The sequence below is a fragment of the Callorhinchus milii genome, unplaced genomic scaffold, assembly GCF_018977255.1.
Source record: "Callorhinchus milii isolate IMCB2004 unplaced genomic scaffold, IMCB_Cmil_1.0 Scaffold5, whole genome shotgun sequence".
Lineage (NCBI taxonomy): Eukaryota > Metazoa > Chordata > Chondrichthyes > Chimaeriformes > Callorhinchidae > Callorhinchus > Callorhinchus milii.
The window spans coordinates 242,185-254,368 of record NW_024704746.1 but is presented as its reverse complement, the minus strand read 5'-3'; the positions used below and the strand labels follow the sequence as shown (position 1 = coordinate 254,368).

At 44.8% G+C, this 12,184-nt stretch overlaps 1 long non-coding RNA gene across 1 annotated transcript; it reads right to left on the bottom strand.

Annotated features, from left to right (window-relative positions):
- Positions 1-462: 462 nt before the first annotated feature.
- LOC103172795 lies at positions 463-6,352 on the bottom strand. Its single transcript, XR_487015.2, has 3 exons — positions 5,958-6,352; positions 2,937-3,389; positions 463-1,980 (listed from the first exon to the last, which is right to left on the bottom strand). It is a non-coding gene; the product is annotated as an uncharacterized LOC103172795 (long non-coding RNA).
- Between the last annotated feature and the right edge of the window lie 5,832 nt (positions 6,353-12,184).

The following is a 12,184-nucleotide window of genomic DNA, read 5'->3' as shown; positions in this document are numbered from 1 at the left end:
CTTTAAGAAAAATAAACTTCACACCCGTAACAGCGGAATAAACGCAAAGCAGGATCACAACAATAATAATTAGCCCATGTAACAGTCAACTGCCAATAGAACCCAACCAAGCAGCGGTCCATGCCCAAAGAGATGAAGGTGGGGTCTGCTTCAATTTATCCATCTCTTGCCGGATATGATCAGTCAAGCAACTTATATTCTCGGAGTTATCCGGAATATACGTACAACACTCAGACCCAATTACGGCGCATGCTTCTTTGGCCAACACGAAAGCTGTTAATAGGAAAGTATTAGGGGGGTTTCCATCAAAGGGGTTATCGAGGGAGTAAACTTGGGAGTTCTGGATTAGTAGCATTAAAACGCCAAGCACCAGGCCTCCAGTAATTCCATCCAGATCTAAATTGATACAGAGGATCCGGTAATCACTCAGTTGGCGCCTGCAAAATACAAATATAGTATATATTCAGTCATCAGTTTATCCTTTCCCCTTCTTTACAATTTTAAGTTGATTACCATTTAGTGAATTTAGAAGACAAAGGCGTGACAATTAAATATACTGCCCGGCTTGCCTCTTCCAAAATTTCAAAAGGCCCTTTCCATCGTGGGGCAAAAGGAGATTCCTTTTTCCCATACACGCGGACCATGACTTCATCTCCAATTTCATACTCCACATGGTTAACGGTAGTGTCAAAATGTTGCTTCATACTTTATTTCGCCTTACCAGTGTTTGTGGCCACAAAGCTGTTGGTTTCCTGTATGATCTTTAGCATCTCTTTCAGCCATGTCTCCTCCACAGTTCCCTGAAATTTAACATTACCCTCTAATTGTTCGAGGGCTTGTTTAGTCATCACTACTGTACAACCTGGTAGCCTCATTAAACGACATGTCATCGCTTGATCGGGTGAAATGCCAGTAGTAGCATGTGGGGTGGAGCGAATTGCCATTAGACACAGTGGCAATCCCTTCATCCATTGCGTGATCTGCACAAAATTTTGACAACAAAACCTTTAATGTGCGGTTACTTCTTTCTACTACCCCTGAGGATTGAGGATGGTATGACACATGCAATTTATGATCAATTTCCAGCAATTCCATCAATTTGGTGAAAACTTCGCCCGTGAAATGTGATCCCTGATCACTATCCAATATACCAGGGATTCCCCACCTGCAGATCACCTCACGCAATAAAATGTGTGCAGCAGTGAGCGCTGTGTTATTTTTAGCCGGGAAAGCTTCAATCCATTTTGTAAACTTATCAATAATAACTGAACAGTATTTGTAACTACCGGCAGCTGCGGACAATGGCCCAATAAAATCAATCTGAATATTGGTCCAAGGACCCGAGGGAGAGGGTGCACTCTGCAATAATGCTCAATTAGTAAATCGAGGGGGATTGTGCTGCAGGCTCACAAGGCACATCTTACATTGTTCCCGAACGTCATGAAACGTTCGGGAACAACTTAGTGATGGTTTTTGAGGGACCAAAGTGACCACCAGTAGGATGTGAGTGGTATAACTGAAACATCGCATCAGCACAATCTGGGGGAATACACACAGTGGAGATATCGCGCTTAGAATACATGAGAACAGGGGAGGCCAGAGAGTCCAGAAGAACATACAAATGGGTGTGCACCAGCCAATCATATTGTGGCTTGGGATGGATATCAAGTCCAGCAAGTTGCTCCTGATGCCACTGCACGGCTTCGATGTAAGGCGAATATGAATTCTGGAGTTTAATCAAATCAGTCAAAGAGGGCGAAGTGGAGATACTCATCACTGAGTGGGATGGAAGAGGGGAAAAAATCCATGCTTCTCCATCAAGAGCAGACTGGAGAGCAACGACATCAGCACGATTGTTCCTGTGCGAGTGTGGTCCAGTCTTTTGATGACCAGCCACCTTACCAACATACATCGGATGGGTGCAACGGGATATCTCATCAGCCAGACATCTCAGAAGTGATGCGTGAACCAACGTCGTTCCTGCAGAGGTACAAAAATTTCGGGAAGAGTACAAACGTAATAATAACAGTATTTACAACATAAATACCATATGTCGGTAGCCACTTTGGCAGTCTGGCGGACCGCTTCAACGAGTGCGACCAACTCAGCATATTGAGCAGAATGTGGTATGCAGCGGAAACCAATGTCACAAACAGGGAGGATAACTGAAAAACCAGTGAATGCCTTGCCATCAACATGGAAGGAGGAGCCATCAATGTACACATTGGCGACAGACTGCATCGGGAAAGCCTCCAGCAGGGACTTAAGGATCCCAGTATCGCTGAAGTTCAAGCATGGAAGAGGGCATGTATGCGGGTCACCGTCATACAACATCATCTGGGGAATGAGGGTAGTCGGACCAGTAACAACCGATAAATTAGCAGCAGCCAGAGTGAGAGCCCATTTAGTGAGTCTTTACGAGGAGACAAGCGTAATGCCCGGTAGTTGCAGGAGACGAACGGGGGTGTGCGGAGAGTGAAGAAGAATCTTCTGGAGTCCAGTGATATATTGAAAGGAGGTGACTGCCCAACACACGGCTAAAAGGTGACGTTCACACGGATCAAACTGTTGCTCCACACCAGTGAGAATGCGAGATATAATAATAATAATCCTTGCATTTGATATAGCACTTTTCACGTCAGGAGGACGTCCCAAATCACTTCACAGAATATACTGTCAAGTGAATTGATTGTATATTTGTGGGCGAACGTGGCAGCCAATTACGCGTGTCCCACAGTGTCCCACAGTCGTAGATTGAAAATGACCAATTTATTATTGTTTTGTTTTGGAGGGATTATTATTAGGCTCTGTGTGGAGTAAGGAAACTTGCCCAAGGTTTCGCCCTCTGCCTGGAATTGAACTCAGGTCTCTCGCTTGCAAAGTGAGTGCTCTAACCACTGAGCTACGAGATATGTATGCAATCGGGAGGTACCAACCTTCAAACTGCTGAGTCAAAACGGCTGCTAATGCAATAGGACCTCCGGCAACCTCTAAGTGAACCGGCTGCTCAGGCTGGGGTGCACCAAGGCAGCAGCCTGCATCACTGCTTCTTTAAGTTGAGACACAGCTTCTGTATGTTCGCCGTCCAGTGTTCGCGGAGATCATCAGGGATATCGCCAGCGGCTTGGCCAGTTCAGCAAATGGTGGGAGAAATTGCCTTTGGTACCCCACCAGTCCAAGGAAGGAACGAACGCAGTCTTGGTCACAGGCAGTGGGAGGCGCTGGATGATGTCGACTTAATGAGCATCGGGTCGAAGTCCCTCTGCATCCAGTTGTACACCTAGAAAAGAGACAGCTGGAACACACAACCGTACCTTCATGGGGTTAGGTTTCAATCCAACTTGAAGAAGCGCTTTCATCACCCGTTCTAGGAGATTCCGATGAGTTTCCTGAGTATCAGAAGTTAGCAAAATCTCATCAACATACTGGAGAATACACGTACCATCAGGGGGAACAACATTAAGCAGTGCCCGAAACATACGTTTGTGAAATATGGTCGGAGAGTTATGGAAGCCTTGAGGTAGGACTTGAAGTGTACTGTTGACCATTGAACGTAAATGCAAACTTATGCTGGTCCTCTGGTTTTAGAGGAATGCTCCAGAATCCGCTTGAAATATCCAGGGTCGAGAACCATTTAGCCGTAAACGGGATGTCCTTCAGAAGCTGACTCATGTCACTTACAACTGGGGCGCAAGCAGGTGTAATTTTATTAAGCCGCCGATAATCAATGGCTAACCACCAGCAACCATCAGGTTTCCTAACGGGTCATATAGGGGAGTTAGTAGTAAATATCCCTTCACGAATCACACCTTGTTCCTTTAAACTCTCAGCTGTGGCCTGGACATAAGGTAAACTCTCTTTAGGCAAAGTTTACAGGGCTGGTGGGTGGGACCATTAACCTCTTCAGTTACTGCCAGCCTCCCACAGTCGTGTTTGTGAGTGGCTCGGAGACCTGGAAACTGGGATAATAATGGACCAATCCAGGGGTGACTTGACTGAACTGGAGGGTATGGGGTGGGCTTTTTAATAGCGCACACAGCATGCCGATCTAATATTTCACGAAACCGACCATGACCAGGATGTTGATCTAACCATAAACAATGATTAGTATAGTCAACCAGAGCGTTACTCGGTTAGTTCATCGCTCCCGAGGATACCAGGTTCAGTGGTTAAATTTACAGCAATTGGCTGTTGCAAAACAATCGTTGCTTTACAAGTCAATTGTACAGGCAAAGGACGCAACACTTGACCATACATAGGGCTACCAGACACACCAGAAAATTCCAAACATTCACCTGTGAGGGGAGGAAGGGGTTGGTTGTCAAAATTAAGAAGGGTGGCTGTAGAGCCTGAATCTACGAAATGGAGGTGGGATCTATGCCTAACCCCATAGCAGCAGAGGTATTCTTATTCAATTTCCCCAACTAACATTTTTGTAATTAGCAGAACCCTCGCATTGTTGCCGATTCATGGCGTTCTGCTGATTAGCTGAATATAGCTGCCACAGTCTATGATGGAAAGCCAAGGGACCTTCATTTGTCCCCTGCTTACATGAGGTCAAATCTTCAAGGGGTTTGGAGTTTACCTCAGGGAGGTAACAATTTTGTCCCGGCCCCCAGCACACCCATTTTCATTGGTACACCGTGAGGTGCTGACCGGACGAACACAACCCTTTACTAGGGGTGGCCCTGACCCTTCATCCTCATTGTACTGCACTGCCTCTTCATCCAACTCTCCCCAATTCCAAACATTATTATCGTCGGCATCCTGACAAACCCCATTTATCACAGGCTTAATATTGCATACCGCCGCTACTAACGCCCGTCTCCATTCGTTACCTTCTTTCTCTCCCTCTTTTCCTTTCCTTAATTCTTCTAACTCCGCTCGCTCCTGCCTACCTATTTCTTGGCAGCGCAGGGCTCCCCTCAAATCATCATTTTCCTCTCTCAAACTGGCAATCATTTCCTTATCTCGCAACCGTTCCTGCTTAAGCTCCTCGACCTCTCAAGATTTAACAGCCGTTATATTTAAAACAGCGCCTTGATGGTTATAAATTCCCTGCAGGGTCATATATCTCTCAGTCACGTCTTTATTCGCACGGTCTAAGTCCCTTCGCTCTAACTCCCCGCGCTCTTGCTGAGCATAGAAGTCCGCCTTGTACTTTGCTGCCTGCTCTCTCGCTTCTTCCAGATCCTTCTGAAATCTTTCCCTCTCATGCTCCTGCTGGGCATGAAAATCCGCCTCCTGCTAGGCAGCCTGTTCTCTCACTTTTCCTAGCTCCTCTTCTAATCTCTCCTGTTAACGTTTTTNCTCCTCCTGCCATATGCATCTTTCTTCTTCTATGTGTTGGCAACTCACGACAGCCCAGTATTTCAACAAAACTTCCTTCTCGCTATCACTCAACCTCCGCTGAGTGCCTAACTCCTCGATTTCTCCTACTAAAGGCTCATACCCTGTAGCGCCACTTGGCTGCGGAATATTCTCATCGTTCACCCCCAGCTTCAACTTCTGAACCGTTTTAATGAGCTTCCTTTCAAAGTTCACAGCCCAGTCACAACCAGAATTATTTCCCGGGGCCATAGTGCCAATTGGAATACCAAAATTACTATCGGTCCTGGTCCCTCTCCTTACCCGAGGTAATAGAGGGTTTTCCTCGGCTTGCACTGGCTGTCCGAACAGTTGAAATTTACCTTGCGACTCTCTTAATGAGCTTTCTTTTGAATTTCACAGCTCAGTCAAAACTAATAGGTTATTTCCAGCGACCATGGTCGCAATTGAAATCAACATTCAATTACTGTCGGTCCCGGTCCCTCTCCTTACCCAGAGGTAATAGGGGATTTCCTTCCCTCGGTTTTGACTGACTTAACACTTAGAGGGGAATAACTAAAAACTAAACATTTATAAGTAAATAACTAAAAACTTAACATAAACCTTCGTCAAGGCTTGATTGTACTTACTCCGTCCCACTTTCCTGAACGATCCTGCCGACTACGCCAAATTGTGATGGAAAAACCTTTTTTCGAGTTCCAATCAAACACAGCCACTGTTTGCAACCAGAATGGTGTTTATTAAACTCCAGGATCCGTCCAAGTTCCCGATGGCCGTGGGCAAGTAAACACAATCAGTCGATTCACTAACAGAACAATACTACCGCGTAATCCCTCCTTGTGGTTGTCTACTTCTGCCTTCCAGCTCTCAGTCTTCCCCCCACGGTGGGTACTGTCCCGGGCGCCGATCCTGGTCTGGCACCGTGTCTTAAGCTTGTGTCCATCCAATCATAGTGTGGACATTAGGTCACCTGGCCAAAATCATGCTGGGTTCAAGTGAACATCTCATGGAGTGTACGTGCCTCACACACACAAACACACTGTCCTTGAGACAGTCCGTTATCTTGTGTACGTGCAGGGCAGTAGTACACATCTTGTCCTTGAGACACTCACGTGATCTTGGGTGTAAACTCATGAGTTTCAGTCCAGTTGCCCCCACCCACACTTAACGTAAAAGTTAACCCGTTCGCAACATCTATTATGATTCTAACATTATACAAAAAGTGTAAATTCTAACAGTGCGGTTCCCACCCCTTTAAAAACTGCTGTCATCACTCCTATCCTTAAAAAACCCTTCGCTGGATCCTTCTCTACTCCCAAACTACCGCTCCATCCCCAACCTCCCCTTCCTCTCCAAGGTCCTGGAAAGAATTTTTGCTTCTCAGCTTCACTCCTTCCTCTCCCCCCACTCCCTTCTCGAACCCCTCCAATCGACTTTCCATGCCGCCCCCAGCACAGAAACAGCCCTGGTCAAAGTGACAAATGACATTCTGTTCATCTGCGACCAGGGCTCCCTCTACCTCCTTATCCTCCTTGAGCTCTCTGCTACATTCGACACTGTCAACCACTCTATCCTCATCCATCGCCTCTCCTCTCACCTCAATCTCCACGGCTCTGTCCTTGATTGGTTCAGATCGTAACTCTCATCTCCACAAATGGTTTCTCCTCTAGCCTCCGGACTGTCTAGTGTGGTGTTCCTCAGGGCTCTGTCCTTGGTCCCCTCCTCTTCAATATCTATATGTTTCCTCTTGACATCATCCGCAGACATGGGGTCAATTTCCACATGTATGCGGATGATACCCAACTCTAACTCTGCCTCCACCCTTGACTCCAGGACCACTGCGGATGACACCCAACTCTACCTCTGCCTCCACCCTTGACTCCAGGACCATTGCTGTCCTGACAGACTGTCTGTCAGACATCAAGTCCTGGATGAGAGTGAACTTTCTTCAGTTGAACATCAACAAGACCGAGGTTCCTGATTGGCTCCCGTCAGCACCTCCTCACCTCAGGCGCTGACAGCATCACCATCTCTGGCCGCACACTCCACCTCACTAACCCAGTCCGGAACCTTGGACCCTCAACTATCCTTTCTACCCCACATCTGTGCCACGACCCGCTCTGCCTTCCCCACCTCTGCAACGTCGCCCGGCTGTGCCACTGTCCCACACCGCAGGCCCCCGAGACCCTCATACACGCCTTTATTACATCGAGGCTTGACTGCAAGCTCCCTGCTTGTTGTCCTCCCCAACTCCTCCCTCCACAGGCTGCAGATCATCCAGAACTCTGCAGTCCGTGTCCTCTCCCGCACCAGGCTCTATCACCCCCATCCTCACCCGACTCCACTGGCTTCCCATCACACAGAGGATACAGTTCAAGATCCTGGTCCTCACCTTCAAAGCTCTCCATAGTCTTGCTCCCCCCACCTCTCCAACCTCCTAACCCCCTATCATCCTGCTCGATCCCTCCGCTCAGTGCCTCCGGCCTGCTTTACGTCCCCCGCCTTGCTCGCCCCACTATCGGCTGACGGGCCTTCTGCTACTCTGCACCCACCCTCTGGAACTCCATCTCGCCCCCTCCCTCACCACCTTCAAACCCACCTCAAGACTCTCCTCTTTGACAGTGCTTTTGATCTCCCTGTTTCTCTCCCTGCCCTTCAACCTCTCCGACCCCAACCATCAGGTCGGATCCATAACTCCGTCTGTCCAGCGTCTTGGGACGTCCTCCTGATGTGAAAGGCACTAACTATACAAATGTAATTTTGTTGTTGTCGTTGTATATTCTGTGGGTGAATTAATCCGCAAATTAATGAAACATTAATCCTAGAAATAGGAATCATTTACATTAGAGAAAAATAATTTTTTAAAAACAATTATAGAATTACAGAAAAGCAAACATTAAAATCAATAACAGGAGTAATGAATAGTAATGAATAGCCAACATATATATCGGTCCATTATTCTGACATCCCACTGATCATCTTGACCGACATTTACCACTACAGTGTTAGTATCCTTTTTATAAACCAGTTCTTCCATAAATTCGAAGTGTTTGAGACAAAATTGGATTTTCCCTCTGAAAAAATCTTCCTACATTTCCACCTTATAAAACAGCTGTTGAATAAATTTCTATGCTTTTTTAATATCAAGAAATGCAGACGATTAACCAAGGCTCCTAGTGCAGAACAACCATATAGATGATGAGAGTAAGAGGGAGATGTTAAGTAATGATAAGATCAGGTTTTAAAAGCCTAGAGATTGTAGAAAGTGAATGTAAGAATTCTGCAGTCGTAAGATTTTCAGGGTTTTGTGCAGACGCATTATGGTATGCTCAGGCAGGCAAACAATCCCTTTGGAAAACAATGGCTTGGACTCATTTAGCTCTGCATAATTTTCTGCCCACTTATTGTTGACCCCCTCACCCCCCAGCCAATGCACGACAGGTCAGAGATTGTTTTCTGATCATAGTGAATGTAGTTCTATAATAATAGTAACCCTTACATTTGATACACAGCCGATCACGTCTTCGAGACGTCTCAAAGCACTTCATAGAATATACTGTAAAGTGAATTGACTTGTATATTTTGTGGGCGTACAGGTCACTTGCTAGGAAATATACAAGGGAAATCGAAGAGGTTAATTTTGTCCTCCCTCCCTGTGAGACAAGCTTCCAACAGATCTGGTGGCAGTATCTTGAATATTGACCATCATGTAATTGAAATCAATATTAGGATTGAGTGACAAAAATGGCTAAGGTTAGGATCTCAAACCAAAGCTCTAAACATCAAAGTAGCAAGGCCAACTTTGAAAGGTGTGGAAATAATTAATTAAAACAATATAGGTGGAATTATTTGGTAAATTGACTCACGAGCAGTAGAATCTATTTTGTACTTTCCAGAACTAGCATATACCACTGAAAGATAAAGATTGCATTTCTAGTGTAAATGAAACTATTGTTTGCAAACACTATTACCATCAGATTCAAACAAAAGAAAAAGGATGAAAGCAACAGCAACAACAGAAAGAACTGGATATTGGGAGAAATACAGAAAGCAATTAATGATGACTCAATAAAATATGCAGGTTAAAAGAGGGAATATGAAAAATACTTACAAATAGCAACGCGTACAATGGATCCATTGGCGTCCTGTATCATTTCTATGAAAAGCTTTCATAGATGAATCAAGAGAAAGAAAGTGGTAAACCAACTCATTAAAACAGATTAAGTTTGACAATAATAGTGATAAAGTACAACTGTTAAATTAAGGTCTTTAGCTTAATTTAGCAGTTAAGAGGCAGAATGAATCTGAGTTATATTCCCTATTCTTGAAGAGGTTGAGGGGCCACTTCATTGACGGATTTAAAATAATGAAGGGAATTGGCGAGGTAGATAAGAAACGGACTTGACCTTAAAATTAGAGAAGTGAGAAAGCTTTGACAGAAAGGGCTTTGGGAATGTGGAATACATTGCCACAGAAAACAAACGGAAACATGCAGATACAGTATCTGTTAGAATGTTTGGAAGGTAGCTACAGTGACAAGTAAGAATATTCAAGGGATATTAGAAAAATAAAACATGCATTTATATAGCGCCTTTCAGGGTCCGTGACCCCAATAATAATAATAATAATCCTTGCATTTGATATAGCGCTTTTCACGTCGGGAGGACGTCCCAAAGCGCTTCACAGAATATACTGTAAAGTGAATTGACGGTATATTTGTGGGCGAACGCGGCAGCCAATTGCGCACAGCAATGTCCCACAAACAGTCATGGATTGAAAATGACCAATTTATTATTGTTTTGGGTTTTGGAGGGACTATTATTAGGCTCTGTGTGGAGTAAGGAAACTTACCCAACGTTTCGCCCTCTGCCTGGAATTGAACTCAGGTCTCTCACTTGCAAAGCGAGTGCTCTAACTACTGAGCTATAGGACTCCACCCTCGCCCGACTCCATTGGATCCCCATCCCCCAGAGGATCGAGTTCAAGATCCTCGTCCTCACCTTTAAGGCCATCCATGGCCTTGCCCCCTCCTACCTCTCTGACCTGCTGACTCCCTACGAGCCTGCCCACTCTCTCCGTTCATCAGGCTCCAGGCTGCTTCATGTCTCCCGCCCAACCCACCCTCCCATCGGTGGCCGGGCTTTCAGCCTCTCTGCCTCCACACTCTGGAACTCCATCCCATGGTCCCTTCGCCCTCGCTTCCTCCCTTGCCTCCTTCAAGGCCGGTCTCAAGACCCTCCTCTTCGACCGTGCCCTTGGTCTCTCTCCCACCTCTCTGGCTTCTCTCACCTCTACACCAGCCCTCCCCCTGCTCGAACCCTGACACCTGACTGTTCAGCGCTTTGGGATGTCCTCCCGACGTGAAAGGCGCTCTATAAGTGTAATTTTGTTGTTGTTGTTTCTCTGTGTGGGGTTCAACAAAGATGGAGTTGGATGCTGAGCAAGGGAGAAAGGAGGAAGGGCCATAGGCAAGGTTGCAGAAGTACGTTTTAGGCAGGATTTGAACGCACAGAGAATGCAAGACGAAGCAATAGAGATCCAGCGCATAGCGGCTGAAGGTCTAGTCACTGATAGTGGTACAGAAGGGGCAGGAGATGTATAGTCAGCCCTGGTTAGTTAGATAGAGGGAGAGCAGAAGAGAGGGTAGGAGAAGATCACAGAGATAAGCAAATGCTGCAACATGAAGCGATTTGGGCGAGGACCTTGAAATCAATCTGCTGGCAGACAGCAGAACCTGGCAAAGATGCCTATTTCTAGACAAGTGTAGAAACAAAATATAATATGAAATGGTATAATCAATGATTAGTTTTAGGTAATTACCTAATGTATTTTGATGGATATCCAATTTTTTTATTGTGAGGTAGAAATGCATTTTGAAACATATGGAAATCCTCTCTGTGTTTCAGCGCTACACTAGTGTCTGTTCCAAGCTCCCTTTATTACTAAAGAGACTCTGTAACTGTTCTGGGAAACATATTAAAAAAACCATACAATAAAAATAAACCCCAGTAGCAAAGCTGCGAAAATAGCTCTTGATTAACATTATTTTATTCTTTCATTTTACAGAATTAATTAGTTGCCCATCTGGATATGTAAAGCAGTCAGTGATCTATCCATTACTCTCACAGGTACTGAAATAGGAGAATCAATCATTGTTATTAAAAAAAGTGCATTTATTGAGTCTTAAGAGCTGTATAACACAAGTGCAGGTCCCATCAGCAAATAGGAGTTTGCACTACATGAAAAGTTCAAATAACATTTGACAAAACAAATTTTCTTCTCTAGTGTTAGGTACCAAGCAGATTTTTGTACAGTTCCTGCGCTCATTGAGGCAATCGCAGATGGCCAAAGGAGAGCACAACATTTGCAATAGTCAGCAACTTAAATGAACAATTTCAATTTCATTTTATTAAACAATTGGCTACAATTCTTAAAGGCTCCAAAACTGCCTATGGGTTATACAATAATGCTTGAGATGTAATACTCAATGCTTGAGAAGTATGTAAAGTTGCCCTCATCACGATCAATAATTTTGTTTCTTCTCAGAAACCTTTTTCACAATGTTCCCTATGAACTTATGCGGTCTTTCTTATATTTCCTTATTTTTCCCTAAGTCGGATGTTTGTGATCATAAGTTCCATTGGATGGTAATAACAAATCTTAGTAATATTAATTCCTTCCGTCTGCAACATCTTAGACAGCAGCACGCCCTCCCACACCCCCACCCCGAAATATATACATCCAATATATATATATGGCCTTCAAAATATACATATTTTAGGCACATTTCTAAAATATTCCTTGGGAAACATATATTCTTTATATATGATATTTGTGGTAGATGGTTTCTGATCAG